General features: G+C 49.6%; 2 pseudogenes; both read left to right on the forward strand.

Moving 5' to 3' along the window:
- The first annotated feature begins 6,769 nt into the window (after positions 1-6,769).
- Positions 6,770-9,040, forward strand: LOC118472303 (uncharacterized; annotated as a pseudogene).
- Positions 9,041-9,857: 817 nt separating this feature from the next.
- The window catches only part of LOC118472304 (uncharacterized), a 93,023-nt pseudogene continuing 92,713 nt past the window's right edge, over positions 9,858-10,167 (forward strand).

The raw sequence follows: 10,167 nt of genomic DNA on the forward strand, positions 1-10,167 counted from the left end.
ATTGCGAAACCAATGACAGCGTTACTAGGCAACAAGGTTGAGTTCAAGTGGACCCAGAAATGCCAAGAGGCCTTTGAAGCGCTGAAAGAGAAGTTGACTACAGCGCCTGTCCTAGTCTTGCCTGATGTGCACAAGTCCTTCTCGGTGTATTGTGATGCTTGTTACACAGGTTTGGGATGTGTGTTGATGCAAGAGGGAAGAGTTGTGGCTTACTCGTCCCGATAGTTGAAGGTTCATGAGAAGAACTACCCAATCCATGACCTAGAGTTGGCAGCAGTGGTTCATGCACTGAAGTCATGGAGGCACTATCTGTATGGACAGAAATGCGATGTTTACACAGATCACAAGAGCCTGAAGTACATATTCACTCAGTCAGAGTTGAACATGAGGCAACGAAGATGGTTAGAGTTGATCAAAGACTATGAGTTGGAGATTCATTACCATCCAGGCAAAGCAAACGTAGTGGCAGATGCTTTGAGCAGAAAGAGCCAAGTCAATCTGATGGTCGCTCGTCCGATGCCTTATGAGTTGGCCAAGGAGTTCGACAAGTTGAGTCTCGGATTTCTGAACAATTCGTGAGGAGTCACAGTTGAGTTGGAACCTACCTTGGAGCGCGAAATCAAAGAAGCACAGAAGAATGATGAGAAGATCAGTGAGATCCGGCGACTGATTCTAGAAGGCAAAGGCAAAGATTTTCGAGAAGATGCAGAAGGCGTGATATGGTTCAAAGACCGCTTGTGTGTTCCCAATGTCCAGTCCATTCGGGAGTTGATTCTCAAGGAAGCTCATGAGACAGCTTATTCGATTCACCCTGGCAGTGAGAAGATGTATCGGGATCTGAAGAAGAAATTCTGGTGGTACGGAATGAAGAGGGAAATCGCAGAGCATGTGGCTATGTGTGATAGTTGTCGAAGAATTAAGGCAGAGCACCAGAGACCTGCTGGATTGTTGCAACCGTTGCAGATCCCTTAGTGGAAATGGGATGAAATTGGTATGGATTTCATAGTCGGATTGCCTCGCACTCGAGCCGGCTACGATTCCATTTGGGTAGTAGTGGACCGTTTGACCAAGTCAGCCCACTTCATACCTGTCAAGACCAACTATAGCAGTGTCGTATTGGCAGAATTGTATATGTCTCGGATCGTTTGTCTTCATGGTGTGCCAAAGAAGATAGTGTCAGATAGAGGAACGCAGTTCACCTCTCATTTCTGGTAGCAGTTGCATGAAGCCTTGGGCACCCATCTGAATTTCAGTTCAGCTTATCATCCGCAGACAGATGGCCAGACCGAAAGGACCAATCAAATTCTTGAAGACATGTTGAGAGCCTGTGCGTTGCAAGATCAGTCCGGATGGGATAAGAGATTGCCTTATGCAGAGTTTTCCTATAACAACAGTTACCAGGCCAGTTTGAAGATGTCACCATTTCAAGCGCTTTATGGAAGGAGTTGTAGAACTCCGTTGCAATGGGATCAGCCTGGAGAGAAGCAAGTGTTTGGGCCAGATATTTTGCTTGAGGCCGAAGAGAACATCAAGATGGTCCGAGAGAATCTGAAGATAGCGCAATCAAGACAGCGAAGCTATGCAGACACAAGAAGAAGAGAGCTGAGTTTCGAAGTCGGAGACTTTGTCTATCTGAAAGTGTCACCGATCAGAGGAGTCAGAAGATTCGGAGTGAAAGGCAAGCTAGCACCCCGTTACATTGGTCCGTATCAGATTCTTGCAAGACGTGGAGAAGTGGCCTATCAGCTCAGTTTGCCCGAGAATTTGTCTGCTGTGCATGATGTCTTTCATGTGTCTCAGTTGAAGAAGTGCTTGCGTGTGCCAGAAGAGCAGTTGCCAGTGGAAGGTCTTGAAGTCCAGGAGGACTTGACCTACGTTGAGAAGCCAGTGCAAATCCTTGAGGTTGCAGACAGAGTCACCCGAAGGAAGACCATCAGAATGTGCAAAGTCAGATGGAATCATCACTCTGAGGAAGAAGCAACCTGGGAGCGTGAAGATGATATGATGGCCAAGTACCCTGAGCTTTTTGCTAGCCAACCCTGAATCTCGAGGGCGAGATTCTTTTAAGGGGGATAGGTTTGTAACGCCCTGAATTTGGGGGTAGAATTTTTTTCTTCTTTTCTCTCATCAAATTCAGGCGTTACCCTTTTCTTTTCTCGTTCCCTCGCTAAACCTTGATATTTTCCAAAGTTATAGCGGAGTTCGGCTTGGAATTCCCGTGTAAAGAAAAACCCTGGATTTCTTTATGTTGTTTGATGCACCATGCCGAACTATGCATTCTTTGATTGCTTAGAAATGTAAGTGCATTCATCTAGGAGAATCGGATTTCGAAAAGGAGAAAAAAAACCTTTTCTTTCTTTTTCTTTTTCTTTTTCCCTCTCCTCTTTTTTTCTCTCTCTCCCGCGCCGTGGGCCGCCCCGGCCGGCCCAGCCGCCCCTGGCCGGCCCAACCGCCCCCCCTGCGCGCCCCCCCCTTTGGGCCCATTGGCCCAGCCGCCCTCCCTTTCCCCAAATTTCCCCAAAATCCCTCTCCCTCCCTCTCATTCTCTCTCTTCCCCACCCCAGCCGCCGCCCCCTGCCCTAGCGCCGCCCCTGCAGCTCGGCCGCCGCCCCGGCAGCTCGGCCGCCCGTCCCCGGTGAGCCCCCCCTCCTCCCTCTCCCTCTCCTCTCCCCTCCCCTCCCTCTCCCCGGTCAGGCCGCCGCCCGGCCCAACCGCCCCTGCTCGCGCGCCCAGCCGCCGCTCGGCCGCCCCTGTGCCCGCCCGGCTCGGCCGCCCGCACCGCCGCTCGGCCGCCCCTGCCCGGCCGCCGCCGCCCCTGCGCGCCCTGCCCTGCCCCCTGGCCGGCTCGGCCGCCCCCGCGCCCCCCCCCCCCGCCAGCTCGGCCGCCCGCCGCCGGCTTGGCCGCCCCTGCCCTAGGCCGGTTCAACCGCCCCCCCCCCCCCCTTTTATTTTTTTTATTTTACTTTCTTTCATTACTGTTACTTATTTTATTTTAGGTAGGTTAATTCATATAATTAATTGTTTATCCAGTCCAATGTTGATCAACTAAAAATGACTAGGTTTCTATTGGTGCATATAACTAAATTCTTTTGTTAAAACCAAATGTAACTAATCATTAGTGCATAAGCTTTAACCCCCCCCCCGCGAGACCCTTTCCCGTTCCTTTCTAACCATAATGAATGCGATATCGAATGTCATACTTGATGCATAATCACTTTATTTGTTCCCTTGTATGATGTACTGTTTGTTTCCCAATTTGAATGGATGTATGTATGTATGATTGCAATCGCATAGAGAACGATCCGGTCGAAGAGCCCGAGGAACTCGCAGGAGAAGCCCCTGAGCAGCAGTCGGTTGGTGGAGGCAAGTGTCCCTTGACCTATCTATGTCCTATTCATTATTTAATTCACCTCCCGCTTTACACATTTATGCCTAAGGATTGACTAGCTTTTGTTATCCATGTCCTTGTTTACCTATCTGGGTTGGATTATTACTGTTTAGCTTTATGCTATTGCTTAACTCTAATCAATGAACATGATGAGATTATCTATGATATGCTGTTTTCCCCTTTCTTATGATGATGTTATACTTGTGGTCTTCAAGGGGGCTCGAGCGGTTTCTCGAGTGCCTTTCCGTAAGGACCTGTTCTATGGATGACCGCCCGGGAAAACAGTGCAACCATGAGGGTGGAATGGGATGCCCTTAGCTGAATAATTTGAGGATCCGGGGTGTAGATCACTTAGCCGTCGTGCCGTCAATGGGGCTCGGTGTATGCGGCTCGCTCTGCCAAGTTTGGGTTCGCCCCTTGGGGAGGAGTGCGGTGCATTCAGGAAACCTAACGGGTGGCTACAGCCCCGGGGAATCTTTGTAAAGGCTACGTAGTGATGCCCTGCTAGGCCACCTAGGTAGTGGTCAATGGGGAGTAGCTCTCTCCGGGCAGAATGGGAATCACGGCTTGTGGGTAAAGTGCACAACCTCTGCAGAGTGTTTGAAAACTGATATATCAGCCGTGTTCACGGTTATGAGCGGCCAAGGGAGCTCTAGTGATTAGTGGTACTTGATCAGAGATACTTTGGTACAGGTGGTTATGAGATTGATGGTTTTGGTTATGACTATGGTGCTGGTAAGTGGTACTCTTTCCGTTTGGAAAGGAGTACGTTTGGGTTAATAACTTGGGTTAATGCTAAAACTTGGCTTTCTACTAGTAAGTAATAATCTGACCAACTAAAAGCAACTGCTTGACTTATCCCCACATACAGCTAGTCCACTACAGCCAAACAGGATGCTTGCAGAGTATGTTGATGTGTACTCACCCTTGCTCTACACACCAAACCCCCCCATCCCCAGGTTGTCAGCATTGCAACCACTGCTCAGGCGAAGATGAAGCTGTGGAAGGAGACTTCCAGGAGTTCCAAGACTACGACGAGTTCTAGGTGTGGGTTAGCGGCAACCCCCAGTCGGCTGCCTGTGAAGGCCGCGGTTATCTACGTTTCTTTTCCGCACTTTGATTTATTGTAAGAAACTATATGGACGTCTCAGACGTATGATGTAATCGACTATTATTTCCCTTTTAATACTATTTTGAGCAATGTGTGATGATGTCCATGTTATGTAACTGCTGTGTACGTGAATAACTGATCCTGGCACGTACATGGTTCGCATTCGGTTTGCCTTCTAAAACTGGGTGTGACAAAGAGGCCACGAATCCATGGGCAGAGAGGGGAGAACGGCGGTGGGAAGACCTCGGGCGGGCCAGAGCAACTCTGGTGAGCGATTCCGGCCACGGGGAGGGGACTTAAGGCGCGCTAAGGCCTGGGCTGGATTCAGCAGAGGTAGATGCACCTTAGGGACTAACCCCGGGGAACTAGACCGGGCTAAATCGGTCGGCCACCGCGCGAGCACGACGGACCGCCGCGGTCGAGCACCGGCGAAGGCGAAATTGGATGAACACAGGGCGCAATAAGGGTAATTGGGCACGGGGAGGGGTGTCTCACCTTGGGGCGGAGCTCGGGGAGGCTTGGCGTGGTCTCTGGTGAGCTGGATGGCCGGGAACGCGGACGCAGGTCTCCGGCGGCGTCTGGCGGCGAGGACAGAACGCGAGAGAGGGCGAGGGTGTGCGAAATGAGGCGAGGGGCGAGTGCGGGGCACTGGTGGGGCTATAAAAAGGGAGTTGGGCACGTGGGCGGGCGTCGTGGTCGAGAAACCCGGCGACGTGCGCGAGTGCGCACGCGCCGGTCGCCGGCGAGCGCGAAGAAGGCGGAACTAACAAGACAGGCTCACGGCACAGAGAGAGAAAAGGAGGACGCGCGGGGGCAACATCTCGGCAATGGCGAACCGGGCCCGCGAGACAGAGTGAGAGCGAACGGGCGAAGGAAACTGGCGCCGACAGGTCGGCCCCATTGAACAGAGAGCGAGAGAGGGAGGGCGAGTGCGAGGGAGAACTGCCGCTGACAGGCAGGGTCTGCCTGTCAGGCGGCGCGGGCGCGCGGCCTGGCTGGTCTTAGTGGACCGACTGGGCTGCTTTCTCCTTTTCTTTTTCTCTGGATTTTCTAATTCCTTTTCTATTTCTTTTTCTATAGGGTTGTCAAATCCAAATTCAAACTAGGTTTCAAATTCAAATAAATTCAAACTTGTGCAACACTTCAAAAAATATTTTAAACTCAGCATGATGCAACATGTCCTGGCTCATAAGGTTTTGGTAAAAATAAATAATTAACCTCCACTAGTTTAAGCTATTTCTAATCAAAAGGAAAAAGAGAGAAAGAATCTAGAGAGAGAAAGCCTAGAGTGAGAAAAGAAAGAGTAACACATGATTTTGGGTGATAATTAGAAAGAAATTTTATACCCCCAAAATCAGGGTGTTACAGATTGCTCAAGGAAATTGTAAATGCCAGAGACAACAAAATGCTTGAAGAATCAACTGAAGAGTAATAATTATGCACAATTGACACCTACAGTAGCATGCCTCATGCAGAAAACGCAGCCTAGACAAAAGAAATTGTCAAAGCCTCGGTATCTCACATTGTGCAACAACATGGAAAACGATCTGATTTCACTGAAGCAGCAAATGAGCATAAGGTCATTGTAGTGTTGCTCTTTAAATACCATAGCCTTGTGTTTTTTAATCTTGAGAATTGCATGTCATGCACTAAACTTCCCTCAATTGGCCTTCTGAGTCAACTCTGGTCGGTCCCTTCAATTCTCAAATTTGTACACCATTGTTCCAGAATTTCTTGGGGCCACTATACTCTCACCAGCCACTGAGGTTCTAAAGCCAATTGACAGATTATTAAAACATAAGGGAGGTGAAAAGATGCATAGCTGCCCAAAAAAACAATGGACCTCATTATTTAAATAAAGGGAACTATTATCTTTAATACAACTCTCCATACTGAAGGAATGTAGCAAGACCCACATAACTCAAAGCTTAGTAAGGTCTGGAACTCACCAGCGTGCGTACCGTGGGGGGAGAGTCCAAAGCCCCGGCCGGCACCAGCGGTGGCTCATGGTGGACGTGGGCGACACATTGCTCTTGTTCCTCGCACACCATTACCGTCGTGCTCTTCTAGGCCCGACCTCCCTCTCTCTGTCTCTAGTCATAACGTTTTGGGCGAGCAACGAGGCCACAAGGCGAGGTTGTAGCTAGAGGAGAGGAAGCATGAGATAGGCATGTGAAACTGGCACAGCCTGAGAGATTCTTGGCAGAGGTACAAGCGTCGAGGAGGAGGCGAGGTGCAAAGGGGAGGGAGGCCGGGATGGAGGCGAGCTAATGTCTAGGGCCGCGACGAGCAGTGAGGCCGTAGGAGGCGAGGGGCGAGGCGAAGAGGAGGGGGACTGGAATGGATGCGGGACTGCGGCGAGCAGCGAGGCGCCGAGGCAGGCCACACGTAAAATCCGACGGGTCTTCTTTCTGTCTGAAGCGAGTTCGCGATGTTTCTAGGATGACGACCACGTGGGATGCTTGTTGCAGTAGGAGGAAGACGACTGTTCACCGCAACGTTTGATGCTCGATCGAACGGCCATGATTTTTTGGAGCGACGTTGATAGGCCGATCGGTGTTGTTTCCATCCGACTTTAATAGTAAGGAAATCTCCAGTTCTTGCACCCGATCGTCCACCGTTCGCATACGTCGCGCTGCGCTTGCTCGCATACGCCGACCCTACCCATCCGTCGGCCCCCGCCTGTACCACGGCCGACGAGCAGAGCGGGCTTCCCCTGCGGAGGTGGAGGCCATTCTTCCGCGCTTTCGAGGCGATCGACGGCTTATCGAGGCATGCGGCTACCCGCGCGCCGAGTTCCGTGACGTGCATGGCGAGATTGTCATGCTGCTCCGCGGCGCCACGGATGACGGCGTGGCCACCGAGCAGCTCTGCGCCGTGCTCGACGATGTCATGGTCGAATCCCTCAAGACGCTGCTGGTCGCGTTCGTTCCGCACGACCTATTGGCGTCCACCGACCTAGCGAGGACCGTCGGCGCCCTCGGGAGCCACGGGTCGACCTAGATCCGGAGCCTCACGCGCGACATCGTGCGCGGTTGGAGGGTGGCCGTCGAAGCCTCCTTCGCCACTGCTGTAGCGGTGAAGAAGAAGCTTGACAATCTCTCTGCTGATCAGATCCCGCTCCCACACGTTGCCGTCGACAAGGTGCACTAGAAGAAGATGGATTTACCGCCTGCCAAGATGCTTCCCGCCGCTGAGGTACACAAGAACACGCACATACCATCAGCAAATATGCTTCCCGCCGCTGAGGTACACAACAAGAGACCACACGTACCACCAGCAAGTATGCTTCCCACCGCCGAGGAACACAAGAAGCAGCATTATATACCGCCACCGAAGACGCTCCCGACCGTAGCAATTCTATCGAACCAACAGAAGAGCATGAGTGAGACCAAGAGACCGGCCGCCGCCGAGAGCGAGAAGATGGAGGCTACAAAATGCAAGCTCCGCGAGGGTTAACAGGAAGCCGATGGAGTCAAGCGTCGGCGCAGCATCCAGGCCATCAGCATACGGGAGAGAGGCCTAGCAAGATGTAGGATGAGCTCAGCGTCAGGCTCAGGCGAGGCGGAGATGGTACCCGAGGATGAGCTCAGTGTCGGGCGAGATGGAGATTGCGCCCGAGGGCGAGCCCAGCGTCGGGTGAGACGAAAATTTGCGCCCGAGGCCCGATCTGCTTTTCCTATCGTATTAGATGACCCATCGGGAGATGGTAGGCGGTGTGTGTGCACAGTGGCGCGACCGTAATCATGCTGTTGCGCCTGGACGCATTTGGGCATGCACAAGTGCAAGTCAGTTGCTAGGAGCGACACAACATCGGTGGGGCAACGCGTAGGCATAGAAAAGGATGACATTGCGAGCGTGCAGAGCATATCATGATTGTATAGGGATGAAAGTGGATATCTAAATTATTAGGACAATTTAATATTTTAAAAGATTCGTATGAAATTTGTCGTTGATTTTTCTTATGCTATCCAGAACATTATCACAAACAAGAATAAAATGTTGTATAAATTATTTTATGTGTTATTTGCTCCCTGCAACGAAAAAGGTGAAAATATTTGTATTTGTATCTGACTTTGTATCTGAATTTTATATCTATATTTGATAAGAGATATGATAAATTTAAGTCTTACCTTTTATGAATCTTTATAAGCTAAATGCTAAAAACAAGAATACAAATTTGCATAGAGGATTCTATATCCTATTTGTTCGTAATAAAAAATTGATATTTGAATAATTATTTATTTCATCACTACAAATGCCTACTTGAAAAACGGCATCGCGCAACAAGATTTCCGTTCTGTTACGTATCGTGCATGGTGTTTTATTTGGGCTTTGGCCTGTTAAACTTAATTAGACTAATTAATCCATGTATAACTTTTTAAGTTTCACTGCCTGGTCCGAAACATACTATACTACTCAATACTCATGCATGCACAGGGCTCCTGGAGCTAGCGCGTATGCATGTCCCCGTGTCTAGATCGATGCCGGTATCTATGGGTCTCTATCTATTCGCGTGCGTGGCAACTGACAACGGCTAGCTAAGCTCTATATAATAAGGTGTGCCAATTCTCCTAGTCCCAGTTCAATCTATCTGTACCCACCCGTTCCGCTCGTCCCACTGCTCGCACGCCCCGACTCTACTCGCCGTCGCCAGCTTGCCTGCATCCGCCGCCGCTACCATGGCCAACGAGGACAGCGGGCTTCCCCTGCTAAGGTGGAAGCCTTTCTTCCACGCTTTCGAGGCCATCGTGGATTCAAGAAACACTAAATTCGGAGTTACGATTATAAAGATATGAATTTCGGAAGATTTTCGTGATTAAATAATAATAACTATATTCTATGTTGATTAATGTAAATCATATGAGAAAAGATATTAAGGAAATAGCCGATTCAACTTTAATCTAAGTTATAACTTGATTAAGGATTATATTTTAATCAATTATAGATGGAACAATTTAGCTTTGTTTTAGAAAAGCTAATATAGTAAACATGGGGCAAATCAATATTTAATTTTGAGGACATGTTAAATAGTAAAATAAGGTTTACTAAGGGGTAGATGACATTACTACGAAGACAACGCAACTTGAACGGACTAAATCAGAGTTAATATGAAGAAAATATAGATTTTATAAGTTTTAAGGCTATTTTAATATTAAGTTTGTATTAAGTCGAGTACCAAGGACTTGTGAATTTCAGGGACTTGCTTGTGATCAGTTTCAACAGAGAAGGATCGAGGGTTGGTTTTATAAAACTCCGAGGGTTTCTTACGCAAGAACGCCACAACCACATCGGTTGGATGCACCATGGACCATAGATCTATAGACCAACATTCCAGATTAAAAGCCCCTTAACGTGATGAACTGGTATTCAACACGGCCACCGGATCTGGGATCCACGACTCGTAATACGACAGCGCGTTGATCGCATCTGAGCCTTTGGATCATCGATCACGATTTAATTAACCGAAGGGTTATTCATCCTTCTAATCTACACTGCCCACGATGGAATCAACGGTCTGAAGACCCTCCTCCCACAGCCGAGCAGAGCGGTAGCGCGCACCAACGAGGCGGTGGCACCATCGCTGGAGTTGATGCTCCCACGTGCTGATGCCCTAACACAGTCGCGGATAAGCCCATATGAAGCGGAGAGGATCACGAATCAGGTC

The sequence above is a fragment of the Zea mays genome, chromosome 6 (genome assembly GCF_902167145.1).
Source record: "Zea mays cultivar B73 chromosome 6, Zm-B73-REFERENCE-NAM-5.0, whole genome shotgun sequence".
NCBI lineage: Eukaryota > Viridiplantae > Streptophyta > Magnoliopsida > Poales > Poaceae > Zea > Zea mays.